This window comes from Rhinolophus ferrumequinum, chromosome 8 (genome assembly GCF_004115265.2).
Source record: "Rhinolophus ferrumequinum isolate MPI-CBG mRhiFer1 chromosome 8, mRhiFer1_v1.p, whole genome shotgun sequence".
In the NCBI taxonomy this organism is placed as follows: domain Eukaryota; kingdom Metazoa; phylum Chordata; class Mammalia; order Chiroptera; family Rhinolophidae; genus Rhinolophus; species Rhinolophus ferrumequinum.
In genome coordinates, this window is record NC_046291.1 from 23,952,517 (window position 1) to 23,967,547 (window position 15,031).

The 15,031-nt window shown below is 34.0% G+C and overlaps 1 protein-coding gene across 30 annotated transcripts in view; it reads right to left on the reverse strand.

Moving 5' to 3' along the window:
- Positions 1 to 15,031, reverse strand: part of MAP2 (microtubule associated protein 2) — a 260,069-nt gene that overhangs the window by 173,060 nt on the left and 71,978 nt on the right. For all 30 annotated transcript variants that reach the window (XM_033112936.1, XM_033112978.1, XM_033112974.1 and 27 more), the window contains exon 2: positions 13,461 to 13,510. The gene's annotated coding sequence lies outside the window, so the exon portion shown is untranslated. The remainder of the gene's footprint in view (positions 1 to 13,460; positions 13,511 to 15,031) is intronic.

The window sequence follows — 15,031 nt, forward strand, 5'->3', positions numbered from 1 at the left end:
AAAAAATTAGACAAAAAAGCTGCTTCTGCTTATAGGAAAGATCATATTCCTAAAATTAGATAGAAATTAGCATGAAAATTGATTCTAAACATAATAAATAAGATAAACAGGACTTTCGAAATGAAAATCTTTAGGTATCCAGCATCTAAAATGCCTTCTCAAGGTTTCCACGCCAACCTTTTTAGAATACTAAAATAAGCTGTGAAACAACATTTATACCAAATTATGTGGGCATTTGATACATTCAACTGTTCAACTGTATTCTTCTAATAAGCCCAACTAAACATTGAATATTTAGCAAATGGGAGAATAACACTGGCACAAGTCATCAACGAAGCAACTGTAGCTTTTGTTTTTCCAAATGACAGAAGCCTTAAAAAAGAGATTTGAAGGGGACTTTTCGTTTCCGTTAACTTTCTTTTTATATGTATCTATAGTTAGTCACAGCTTTTCAAAATAGAGTTTTATAAAAGTTATGCTTAAAATATAAACAGCACTAAGAGCTAAACACTGAATCTGTAGAAGACAAATCTGGAAATCTAGGGCATTTCCATCCTTGATACAGACCACCTGGCAAAAAAAAAAAAAAAAGTAAATGAATAAAAAGCCAAATGGAGCTGAACAGGTCTGCTTCTTATGATTCTTTTCATGACATCGGAAAAGATTTCTTTTTATTTACCAAATTCCTTAAGGGCAAATACATTTGACAGACTGCTGAGTATAATAGGGGCGTCCAGAGGGGAAGAACAAGAGACTCCTGCATATCAGGGGAGGAAGGGAGACCTAGGATGTAGGTCCAGCCTCCAAACTGCAGAAAACACAGGCAGATGGCCCCCTAGAGTAGTAAGAAAGGAGATGCTCAGGCTAGCAACAAAGAGGGGCACACAAGGCACTGAGAATAATCCCAAGAGCAACCCAACAATAGCAATAGACTTGACAGTGAGAGTAATCAGCTCTTACTGAGTACAAAAATCCTATCAGGCTGGAGGCAAGATTCCAGAAAGACAGTCATGACAAGGCATATGCCACCTCTCCCATCAAGAAACTTAGAATCTGATTAAAAAGAAAAACACATGTTGATTTAGGAATGCAACTGAAGTGAAATGTTATGATGATCAGATCTGGGGTGTTATGGGAGTGCATAGCTGAGACATTTGGCCCAGTGGAAGGAAGGCTCCTCTGAGGAATTGATGTCTAAGCATGCATCCTAACAGAAAAGAATAAAGACAGAGAAGGTGGCAAGAGATGAGGCAAAAGAACTATTTGCTGATATTAACGAATTTAAGGAGAATACAAATACCAATATTTGATTTGTGCCTCACCAAGCTTTGCATAAACATGCAATATGTCATATTTAAAGACTGATTCAGGTAACCATAGGCAAATAGGAAAAGACAATTGTAACTTCATTAGAGTCATGACCACTCTTATTTCATCACCTATTATTGTGGGTGCACTGACTTGATGTCTCTTTAGTATATTGGTCTGTGTTTCCTCTCCATAAATTGTAATATGTTTGAATGAAACACTTTTATTTCTGAAGGGGGTAGCATCAACTAAAACTTTCCCTGAAAGAGGAAGATTTAAGATTTGACCAAAGTTAAATGAACAAAAATAAACTTCCAAGGAACAGTTTTTAAAAAGACCCTAATTAATGACTAATAACAATTTCCTGGATTGAGAACTCAGGCCATTCCTCACCCATTGAGAAAGACCTACAGCTGTAAGCTTCTTACACATATTAATAACGTTGAAACTTACTGGATATATTCATTTGGACCCTTATTCAGTGACTCCAAATCACAAAATACTGATGATATTCATAGCACTTTCAAAGTTATTTTGAAAAGTATTTGTCACAAACATTTCTTGAAACATCACATAAGAGGGGGCACCATTTTTCTCAATCTGAGACAGAAGATTCATCAACCTACTACAATGACATAATTTAGTGTCATTCATTCTGCTCACTTCTTCCAGATTATTTTCCTTCCTCTGCCTTTAAAGTTCAAAATGCTGTTTTGTAGCAAATGCTATCATTTTTGCTCTGGCCATGTGTATAGTGCTCCTGGATTCAGAAGTGCCTGGCCTTGCCTTTCTGCTCTGATTAGCTCTTGGTGTCTGTGCTATTATTCTCTTTTCTTGATAGCTTCTCTCATGGCACAGATGAAATCCATTGGTGAAATAAATGGAGCCCCATCATTTCTACTAATGTTCCTGGTGGAAATGATGCTGAAATGAGCTGTCTGGTTGCACATCTAGCATGAGAGTAGCTTACCACAGGTTTTCTTACTTCTCTAAAAGTGAGCCCAAAAAATATCCTCATTTGAATTATATTTATGAAGACAACATTTTCTGAACCCAAACTTTAAACATAGGGTCTGCTAAAAGATTTTTGTGTGTGATATATGATTTTACTTATATGAAGTCTTATAAAGATGAACTGAACTATCTTATCAAATATTTGATCTACCATTTTATTGAAAAGAATGAAATCATGGGGGCCCTGGTGCTCATGAAAACACTAACGAGTGAATTTAGCATGTGAAGCTTCTTTAAAATATGTTATAGAACAGAATATGTGAAGCTGAGATTCTTGATCTCAAAATCACAATTTCCTGGCTTATCACTTTGGATGGGTCATGAATGTGTTTCTAATGTTATCTTTGAAAGGCACAGAGTCCTAGCTCACAGAGTTCTCATCTGGCAACATCTCTTTACTACTCATTTTCTGAGAAGCTAAAAATACATCCACCCTTACAGATGAAGCAGGTTTTTGTTTTGTTTTGTTTTTAAGACATTAACATGTTTACAAGAAGCAAGGTGAAGCATGAAGACAGACTGGTGAAGGTGGGAAGAAAAGGGTATGATCCAATAAGACATTCGTTATTCCTGAACAATAAGTTGTATTCTCTCCTAGTAACGGAAAAGGGGGAGAGGGGACTTGACAGTTGCTGCTGTCAAATGGCTTTTAAAAGCCATCAGTTGATGTATTTTAAATTGTTAGTAGATGAGGACAAATTGTTTGGCAAACTCCACATTATATTTAGGTGAATCAAATGAATGTGTTATGAAGTACGCATATGTACTTTAAAGGTTGTTCGACTTACCACCTAAGTAAGAGAAAGCAAGGCTACGCCAGTCATGTTTCCTTCTAGCACACTTCTTGGCACATTGTAGTGCTCACAAAAGCATTTGTTAAATGAATAAATAATTTACGTGGGGTCATTGTACACAGACTAGAAATTAACTCAGCCTGCCTTAATACTATTAGGTTGGTGCAACAATAATTGCAGTTTAAAAAGTTAAAAATAATTGCAAAAACCTCAATTACTATTGCGCCAACCTAATAAAATGGAAAATTATAAGAAGCTCTAAACCTGACTTTGGAGGCAAGTTACCGTGTTTCCCCGAAAATAAGACCTAGCCGGACCATCAGCTCTAATGTGTCTTTTGGAGCAAAAGTTAATATAAGACCCGGGATTGTATTGCATTATATTATATTACATTATACTATATTATACCAGACCTTATATTATAGTAAAATAAGAGCAGGTCTCATATTAATTTTTGCTCCAAAAGACACATTAGAGTTGACTGTCCGGTTAGGTCTTATTTTCGGGGAAACACAACATAACGAAGGATTTTGGAAAGAAGACGCTACACATTGTGTTTAATCTGACTGTAATTAATCAACATATTTCAATCAGACAGTATTGACAAGATACTGTCACATAGCCAAACATGCAATGCAGCATGAACAGAGTTTTCCTCAAAGGTAATTCTGTGATATGGGGCCAGGTTAAAAATAATCCATAACACACAATGAAATTTAAAGTTATCAGTCCTCTATAATCTGAAAAGTGTAAGTAATAAGTAGCAAGGTAAGCAACACTGCTAAAACTATCCGATGAAACTATAAGTTCTTGAAAAATAAATATCCATAAGGAAAATAAGCAAAATAATGAAAAGGAAAATAATTTGCCTTGTTAAAGGCTAACTCTCAGAAGGCATTAGGTTGTTTAAAGAATTTTCCCTTAGTACTCACCCTTATAATTAAAAGTTAGGCCTTTACCTCCAAATTAATAAAAATAAAACAAAACAAAATAGTAATGAAATAATATTTCCACTGGAAAGATGAGCCCTTGTGACATTCTTTTCTCTTTGCACAGAGAATTAAAATTTTGTAGGTGAAAGCTGCTGCCTCATTATTAGTCATTAATACAGTTTTCTCCATGTCCTTCTTTAGAAAACTAATTTTATACACACACACAAAAATATGAATTTTTAACCGTTCCTACTAAATTTAAGAGAAATTTTAAGGAAAAAAAATAAACAGTATGGAAAAGAAGGCTCCTATTAGGTTTTAGTGCTCTCTCTCTCTATATATATATACTACTATATATATATGAAGAAATTTTCCTCTACCCTTGTAGGTTCTGCCAGCTGGTCTAATAATCAAATTGCCATGAGACAGAATAACAAAATAAAATAACCAAATTTAATTACATACCTACGTATGAAAACCCCACATATATGAGAGAGGCAGAGACCCCACATATAGACACAGGTCAGAGACAGAAAGGGAAAATGAGGTATAGATGGCATTCTGAGCTAAGGATGAGGTAAGGCATTTGGAGCTTCAGAAGGGAAAGCAGGTCATTTGCAGAATGATAAAAGCACATGCTCAGTAATTAGAAGTTTGCTCTGTCCTATAGACAGGTCATAAAAAGTTATTTCTGGTTATAGATCTTATTACGGGCAACACTCCTAATTTAAAGCCTTTACAGGAGAGATAAAAGGAAGGAGTGATGATTTTACTAAATCTTTCCATTTTAAAGCCTATTTTTTGTCTGTTTGTTTGTTTTAGAAAATACTAGCAATACATTGGGCCGAAATTATCCATTGACTAGTTTTCTGAAGAAACAATGACTTTATTCTTTGTAAGGGCAAATATAAATTAGAAATAGGAGACTTAATTCTCTCTGTTGAAAGTAAGAGTAGAGACTTTGACCCTCTCCTTTTTATTTTAGAATTTCTTTCACTGTCCTTTACAAATGTATGTAAATCTTTATTATGGTGAGTTTAAACCCCTGGTCACTCTCATACTCCAGAATGTTTCCTCAAGGAAGTGGGAACCATCATTTTGAAATGCAGATGTGGAGAGGGGTAGCTTCTCTCCCTTCCAGTCCCCATGGCAGACTAAGTCAAATGCCCTGGGTGCCTGGCTCCAAGTTGTAATAAAGATATGAGAAGTTTGTCTCTCCTCTGGAGAAAGCAAATTGGCTTACACAGATGGTCACCCCAGTTGCGAGATAAATTTAGTCATCTTACTGGAAGACTAGCTATTGTTTCTCTTGAAAGCATGTGCGTAATAGGTTGTATTTGCTTGGCTATATAATAAAAGGGTGAAATTTGTTGTGGTCTTTGCAACCTCTTAGTGGGTTGTCTGTGATGAGCATTGCATTCTAGTTAATGCTTATTCAATAGCATAAGTGTTTTTCTTTCTCTATTACTTTTGTGGAGAGGATTTCTGGGTTGGAGAAGTTTGTTTTTAATTATATTTCCCCAACATTTCAATTCCAATTAACCTATCTCCCTGTCATGGAACCGTTTTAGATAATTGAACAAATCATTCAAATGGCGAAATTCCAAGTTTCCATGTGAAAGTTAATAAAGAGATAGAGTACTTAATTTTACTACTTCATTCACCTTTACTTATAAACAAGGTTGGTAATATTAATACCAAAATAAAATAAATTCAGATAGCATGAATGCCAGTTGGGATAGTTAGATCCAGGTGTCGAGAAATTAGTGTGTGTGTGTGTGTGTGTGTGTGTGTGTGTGTGTGTGTTTTCTTTTCACAAAACCTAACACAAAAACATAATATTAATGGAAGCTCTTGGAACAGATACCCACATAAACATTTTTCTATGTAAGTATCCTTTGTGCACAAAAAGAGCATGAAAAATCTCATGATGGACTGGAGTTTTGTTCATAGTTTTTAAAAAAACAGACACGCATAAAAGTAGTTCAACAAATATTTGTGAAAAGAAAAAAAAACAGGAAGACTGAGACACATGGAGAGAGGCAAGAGGTAGCATCCAGGCCCAAACCTGTCCCGCACCCTGTTTCAGGTTTCCTAAATTCCCAGTCTTCAATCCCTTCTCTGTTCCTTGGCTTCCATGTCAGACCCCTTTCAAGAAATCCGCTTCTTTCTCTCTCACTTTGTATTATGTTTATTTAAATTCTATTTACCTTTAAACCCAGCTGAAATTCCTTTTTAAAATATGGTCCTTGGAAATCACAGTGAATTAATAACTTCTCTGGATCTCTCTAGAAAATTATGTCTGTACTTAGTATTTGATTGTATCACCATGTATTCATTACTGTGTATATGCATTAGCTTTTCCTTCCCCCAACTTGTATTGGAGAGCAAAAACAACCATTTTTAATACTTCTAAAGAAGCCACAGAACCTAGCACTCAAAAGAACTACAAGTGTATTCTCATTACTTGATTCACTAATAACTTCTTTGTTTCATTGAAATTGTAACTTCTTAAGGAAGCCTCCTTCATAAATGCAAGATTTTAATATGGAAGTACAGAAAACAGCTCATGATTTAGAAATACTGCCATTTATAAATTCCTATGAAACTACGAGACTGAAGAAAACAATCTGGTTCCCCAAAATCTAGACCAGACAAAAAAGGGTTGTCATCTAAGCTATTTTACTTTTTATTTTTTCTTTCCTTTTTTATCTGTGACTAAAATGTTTTTACATAAACTTCGCTCTCCCTTGGGTACACTTCTTCCTTACCCCGCATCCCTCACTGTCCTCCCATCCTGTCAAGTAGTTTACTTCCATGTGGGGCCACCTTAGCTAATGACTCCTGCATCCAAGAAAATGGTATATTGCTTGACTAGCTGAGTGGGACACCATTTATGGCAGTGTCAAATGATGAAATAATGAGATAACTATCAAGAACAACATCTGTATAATCTTCATGAGATAAATTCTGAGCTAGTAAAAATATCTTTGAGGGGTGGCCGGATGGCTCAGTTGGTTAGAGCGCAAGCTCTGAACGACAGAGTTGCCGGTTTGATTCCCACATGAGCCAGTGAGTTGTGCCCTCCACAACTAGATTGAAGGACAACGACTTGGAGCTGATGGGCCCTGGAGAAACACACTGTTCCCCAATGTTCCCCAATAAAAATATATAAAAAGAAAAGAAAAAAAAGAAATGGAGAGTGCTATTATTATAAAAAAATAATGAAAGAAATCTCTGAGCAAACCATGACATAAAAGTGGAGAACATATTATGTTCAATCCAAAGAGAAGTAATTTACGTGAGAAAACTTTCTTAAAGCAAAACTAATCAAATCACATTTCAACACTTTATGTCTTCCATTGGCATTTTATCATATATTATGGTGACAAAAAAACATTATATTTCTGAAAGTTTTCTACACCTTGTTGATCAATGAAGTAATTGACTTTTGCATCTTATTTATATTTATGTAATGATGAAGAACTTTGGTATATTCTAAGCACAAAGTTGAAACAACTTTTGCTGCTACAATTCATCCTCTTTCTGCAACTGAGCACCTCAGTAATAACCAACAAGAAAATTTACTAAAACTGCCCATATATAGGAAAACCAGAAAATTGATAAATATTTATTTAGTCCCTACAATGTAAAAGGAATACAACAATTCCAGGTATGCTGGAAGGGGTAGAATAATATTTACTAGAGGGAAATAAAAACTATGTCACTACTCTGTACCATAAGATATTATAAGGTAACTTAAGTCATTATTAAGATGTAACATAATTTTCTCTTTTTTTTATGTTGTACAGTACTTGTATGACATAGAAGAAAAGGTGACTGCATGCCACTGAGACACCTATTTAATAGCCTGGCCTGAATATGTATGTACAATTTCTCTGTGGTCATTAATTTCACCTAACCTACAGGACTGCTTGAACATGTTTCAAACGTACTACTAATAGTAAAAGATTTACATCATAAGTTCCAAATGATTAAAACAGGTAGAAAACCCCAACAGGCAAACTAAATACAAAGGTCTCCTCCCTACATTACTGCCAGATGGTGTGTATTAGATCTCTGAGTCACTAAGAGATAATGGAAAGTAGAAGTGAAATTTGAATATGTTTGCATTGATAAAGTTACCTATCAAGTTAAACATCCTGCTCATTGACCCATTTTTTTCCCCCATATTTTCAAACTTACCTAAAATTTTTAAACAGAGGGAAAACAACAACAAAAAAACCCTTGGAAATGAAAGCAAACATCACAAATAGAGAAAGGAATTCTTGTAATTTTACTTTCCTTAATGGTTTCAGAAAGGAGGCCATGGTTCCTCCATGGACACATACATCTAAGTTTTCTAACCCTGTTGTTCAATTTATTCTCTTTCATGGGACTGGTATTGCCTATGGTTGGCAAAAGAGCCCTTAAAGACACCAGGATAGAGCTTTTTTTAAAAAAGTGGGCTAGCTCAGTCTTACACCTTAGCTTTATACCTCGAAAGCTACTTCTGGTAAGGCAGTAATACATGACAATAGATTTAAAGACAAAACTGAAAAGTATTTCAACTCTATAGGTGAAAGATTGTCAGGCAAAAGATAACAAGTTGATTCTTATTTGTCATTCTGAACATTAGTATCTTATAAATGGAGCCATCACTGAATAGTGTACACTTGCATATTACAAGCAAGTAATTACATTTGGGTAAATGTGTGTTTTCTATTTATTTTTATCCCCCAAAAGACTTTTCCATATTTTTAAGAACTATTGCATTTCATGGAGGAATAGTCTGTTTTAAAAATTATATCTGGTTTAGTGACTAAATTTCTCTATTCATAAAATGAGGATGATAGTATTTAAGTTTTAAATATCTATTGATATTTTAAAAATTATTAGGTTGGTGTAATTGCAGTTTTTGCAATTATTTTTAGCCTTTTAAACCGTAATTACTTTTGCACCAATCTAATAGTCACTGTACTTGCTCTATTTTTGAACTATAAACTTTATTTGACAGACATACAACTTTTACCATACGATAGAAAGGAGAGAGGCAGGGGGAGAGAGAGACATGGGTAGATATATAAACATAAACATAGATGCATGTGTTAATGGTTAAGTGGTTTTGTTTTGTTTGTTTTTTCCTATTCAACCCTTCACTAGTTAGACTTAAAATAGTAGAAAGAAAAGTAAACAAAGCAAAGGCTCTAAAGTAACATAAGCTGATGATCACAAGACGTTGAATAATATGGAATGAAATCAAATTAACTTTGGTTTGTTATGACAAATGGTTTTTCAACTAACATTTTTAATATTGCTAAATAACTGAAAGGAATTGGTTCAGAAAAGGCAGATAATTTTACCTCTTTAACAGGAATGGCCCCTCAAGTATGCCCCAAAGCACAGCCCTTGTTTTATTCATTGGCAAGATTATCCAATACCAGCACGCACATCTATGTCTCCATCTAACATACAAGCATATGTAATTATATGTTATATTCTTTTCTCTGCTAAGCAACTGAGTCTATTCTTAGACGAAACTTAGTAAGTGTCCTGTAGATTTATAGAAGCTGAGGAACGAGAAAGCATATCCCCTTTTAATAATATAAAGTTCTTATTTTGCAATAAGTAGGCCATAAAAGAAAGGATTTCTAAATGAATGGATTCCTTACATAAGAAGAAAATGCACTTCTTAGGGTTTTATATTCTCTAAACTTTCCTAATAAGATACAGGCCCCAATGAAAGTCATGGTATTCTTTAATGATATAAATGGTCTGCAAAAAGATCAGTTGTGCTGTTCTTTGGAACGACACTCTTTCAGATGAATTCAGGAAAAGAATAAAAATTAGCTAGCCAGTGAATTAAATCCACAGGATTGATTTCTTAAGCATGGGGTTTATGTGAAAACATATCCGAGGGGTTGTCTTTTTGCAGCCATTTGATACTACAAATATTTAGCTAAGAAGAAAAGAATCAGCTGGAATATTTTTTTCTCACATGGGAAAAACTAGATCCATTACTTGTTATTTAAGATATTTCTGGTGTGTTGTGTTTTCCTATTTGTCCTCTGTGGCATGGCATCAACAAGCCTACTTCCTCAGAATGCCAAGACTCTGTCAAAATAAAAAGCAATTCTGAAAACATATATTCTCAAGGTATTTCATTAGGTCATATGAGGAGACTGAGAAGCCATGGCAAGTTTGCCTCTCACCCCCACTTGTACCTCGTCCCCACCTCTCCCATTCCAAATCCTGGCATGTGCATATTTCTTTACTGTAACGCTTGTAATGGGAAAAGAATCATAAAAAGGAGAAAATAAGGATTTATGATGGTTCAGATTTCAGAAAGCTGTACAAGAGAAAGCAAATTCTCCTAGGACTGACTGGTCTTTCCAGTTTGAAATGTGATTCTAGCAGCTTTGTATCGCTCCTTAAAGTGGTAAACAAATAATTAGGCATTCTACAAATCTTTCCAGAATCTCAAAGTCACATGCCGGTTCCATAATTAGAATTCTGGATATGTTTTCATCCTTAATGATATTACTATTATATCATGCTAAATGTAGCAATAAAGTCGATGAACAAAACAATCACTTTTATCACACCTGTACTTTTTTTAATTCCCCAAATTAAAACTAATGATTATTACTGCTTCAAATATCTTTTGGATGATTTTTTTTTAAAGTCCTTGCTTTGATGTTCAACTTTTTCCATCACCAAGGAAAAGAATAAAGTGATTAAAAATTGCTATTACATACACACACACACACACACACACACATACACACAAATTAAATATATATATATATATATATATATTTAGCATATATTTAATTTACAGATATGTAAAAGAATTGTTCATTGTTTGTAATCTTTATAATTCACACAATAAGCATTTCCTGTCCAGTTCAAGGCCCTATCAGGGCAGGAGGCCCAGGGCAAAGAACTATGGGTTGCTAGGGGAGATAAGACACATCCAGAAATAATAATAACATAAAGACATACGAACAAATGCTCCAAGAGCTATGTGAAGCAACATCAAGCAAGTTGGAAGGGAAATGGAGCTTCTGCCTAGGGTGACACTGAAGGGTGACTATGTAGCTGGTCAAAGACTTGCTTGTCTTGATTCTGGAAAGCTGAAAGCACTGATGTTTACTAGAAAGACCTAAGAGTATATTAGTGTGTGTGTTTGTCTGTGTGTGTGTGTGTGTGTGTGTGTGTGTGTGCAAGGACATTTCTGATGCCCCATTTAATGTATCCCTACCTAAAGCTTGCTTTTATCTAGCAACACTAGTTATTTTGCTTAGCTAATATTGTTATAGAAAAACAAGTTTCCTATGAGGGAATCCCTTTTGTCCTGAAGCAAAAGAACTTAGCTCTAGCTGAGAAAAGAGTGGTAATTTTCTTTATATATTATATTTTGTGTTGAGAATCTGGCTATTTCGGATGGATTAGTATATTCTTATAAAGCCTTGTTATATCTAGCTACTATTTTCAAAACGTTCTTGCAGAAACTAATTACCAAATTTAACTATCTTTTCATTCTCAGTTGGGAAAAAAAATACAATAGCAATTGTGCTAACCCCCCATATCGAAGTGGGAAGACCTGGCAATATGAGAGGTTTAATCACGTTCCATTTCTATGTACACTTTATACATTTTAATTGATATAATTATTTTGGAATATGTAAGTCATACTAACTTTGCAAAATTAGATCAAACACACTAAAATTATGTCCATACTCCCACAAAAGAAACTCTCCATATGGAAGATGGGTAGAAGAACAGATTAAGAAAAGTTGTTTTTCTGTGTGTGTGTTACTCTTATAGTTATTTTTTTAACAAAATATTTTATTTTTTTAACATGTTTTTTTTCTTTCTTAAAAGTGGCCAAAAAGAGATGAGACTTTAAGTTGCCCATGTTGACCATACCAAAAGGGGAAGAAGACAAAATACGATTCACTTTTAATTAAAATGAAAAATTAACAATCCAAACTTAAACCTATACATTGAAAATATTTCTGATTCAAAGATATACTTTGCTAAAGATTTCATTCCACTTGAGATCGATGGGTGGGGCTGGCTGGAAAAGAAGAGGAACAAAAAGTTCAAAGAGTCTTGCAAGAAATTCTGTGTTTAAATGTGTGCAAGTTTATGTATACTGAGGACTGAATATAAAAGGAAGCCAAAGGAAAAAAAAAAAAGGAAGCCAAGCTGTGCCTTCAATAAATTCAACCCCAAACTCTATGAACACATAATACAATAATACAGGTTACAAATAGATACTTTAACTCTCACCCTTTAGACTTTTTACTTTGTTTTCTTATTAAGTTTCTAATTATCAGTAGGCATGATTCCAACATGTTATATTTGCTATAATCCATACATATTTTGAGAATAGGAAAACACAGTTTGTATATGAAAAAGAGAAATAATATTAGTTGTGTGTGTGTGAGAGAGAGAGAGAGAGACAGAGAGAGAGAGAGAGACAGACAGAGAGAGAGAGAGAGATTGGGGGTAGGAGAGCAAGGTCAGAATTGAGGCCAGAAAAAGTACATATTTACTGCTGTGTGTTAGTACAATTTGAAGGGTAAATATGGGCTTTTAAAGGCTAACTTCATGTTTAATGTACACAGAAATGAAAACCCAATGTTTTTCTCTGTTAATCATTCATCAAAAGCCTATACAAAAAGTTTAGCAACACCTGGTATTTTGCTCTTTTACGAACAACAAAATCCCTCATTTCATTCAGGGTTTAGGTGTTTATTTTGTTTTAAGATCTCAATACATGTTCTAGAGAAGAAAATAGAAAGGATAAATGAAATTCCATGCCTACTGATGCAAGTGCCATGAAAGACTGTTATTACACTAAACTCAGTTAAGCTGGTTTTGAGTCTCCCATACACCAATTAACAAGAAAACAGAACAAAAGAAATGACATCTTAAAACTCTCCTAATTAATTGAAATTTGCAACTGATAAGCAATTTTTGAACTCTACCATCCTTAGGCAATGTGGCTTCCAAATTGTGGGCTTCAAAACTGTCTTCTTTCCAATTCTGAGAGCTGACCATTTTGTAACATGTGAGCTAGCCTTAGCAAGAACTCATTCTTTTGATAGGTGTATTTATTAAATGAACAAATTAGAATTGGATCTTTTAATTTAATCAAAATTCAGCTAGTAAGACAGGTAAAGTAAATGAAACACTAGATAATCAAAGAAATTGTACTATGAGAACAAACATTGCTTAGGAAAGCATACTTGTAAGTGCTCCAAGTCTGAAATGTCCAGTTCTCACTAAGTTCAGCTTTCTACCACTCTGCAAGAGTACTCTGACCCAGCTGTCCAAAGGACCAAGAGGCTTCTATTTTATTTCACAGTTTATTCATAATCAATATAAACAAACCACCAACCTTAGTTCCAGCCAGCAGTCAGAATATACCTTGGATCAAATCAATCAAGTCTGAAAGATAAACAGAAAAACATCCTGTAAATTAAATCAACGGAATGATTTAGCCTTTTCTTTTACTCGGAGGAAGATGAAGTTAAGTTACTTGGTTCCTTGCACCATAAAATTACTGGCTGACAAACACAGATTTACAATAAGGGAGTTTATATAGTTATAAAACTTTAAACTTAAAATTATTTTTTTAGATTTCATTTAAAAATGTATTAGATGCCCAAATTAGGTCTCATTTTTATTTTTAGCAGTTTCTATTTATTTCAAGTAGAACAATTCTTATGCTTTTATTCTAAAATATTAACCAAAAAATTTTTAAACAAATTATGTACTCAATGTACTACAATTTTTCTTGAAAGATGTTTAATTAAAAGTAATAAAACTGATGCATTTGGCTCCTTAATCTGATTTAACATCCACAGTCTGCAGATTTTTAGTCCAGGATCAATAATTTATTTAAAGGCAAAAAAAAGTCAAGTAAGACAATTCCAATAGCAACCTATCAATGTTCTCATTGCTTCCTTATACCTAAGTCTTCCCCCTAAATTATGCTGAGAAGCACATTATCAAATGGAAGTAACAGAAAAGGTAAACCCAGGACAAAAGGAAACCCCAAACTTCTGTGCCAAAAGTCAGCCTATCTTTTGGACAGTTAGTAAAGAAAATAACTTTAAAATAACATAAAGGGAGCTTCGTGACTGCTACAGAGCACATCTATGGCTAAATTATCAATTAAAAAAACAAGTTAGGTTCTAGAAGTGTGTTTGTCAGTTAACTGGGTGGAAGGTAGAATATGTTCTACACGACATTGCTAACAATGGTTCATTATTAGACTCCTAGGTTAAGTCCAAAAGCTAAACTAACCTATAATGGAAGTATTTAATAAAAAGAATAGTATAAAATAATATTCATATATTCCAATGAGATGATATGTTAATTAGCTTGACTATAGTAATCATTTCACTATGTATATGTTTAACCAATCATCATATTATACACCTGAATTATGTACTTATTTAAAATAATATAAAGGGAGTACTAGTAAACAAAAAATGATTAAAAATGGAATTCTTGATTTTTAATCTTAAGGTCAGGTGCTTTAGAAAAGTGAACTCTATCATACAAGAATGAAGTGATAGGTGGATAAAATTTTGGAGATTAAAAAAAGGATTTGGCGGTATTTTGAGGGACTTTCAAGATTAATGGCTTTAGTATGTCTACTTCCACTTCAAACATCTGACTTCATTTAACTTTGATACAAACATTATTATTTTGTGATAAAATCAACAGTTCCCAAATTGTATGCTATGGTACCTCAGGATGCCACAGTCAATTCAGAGAATGGTGAAATATTTTCAATATATGAAGAAACATAGCAACACCCATCATGCACCACACAAATTATTAGCTTGAAGCAGTTCACACGTTCAATTTTAGATGCCATACTTTGCAAAGTTGGGTTTTTGGTGGCATGTGATATAAAAGTAAATACTGCATGAAAAGCAATATGAAATAAGAAATGAC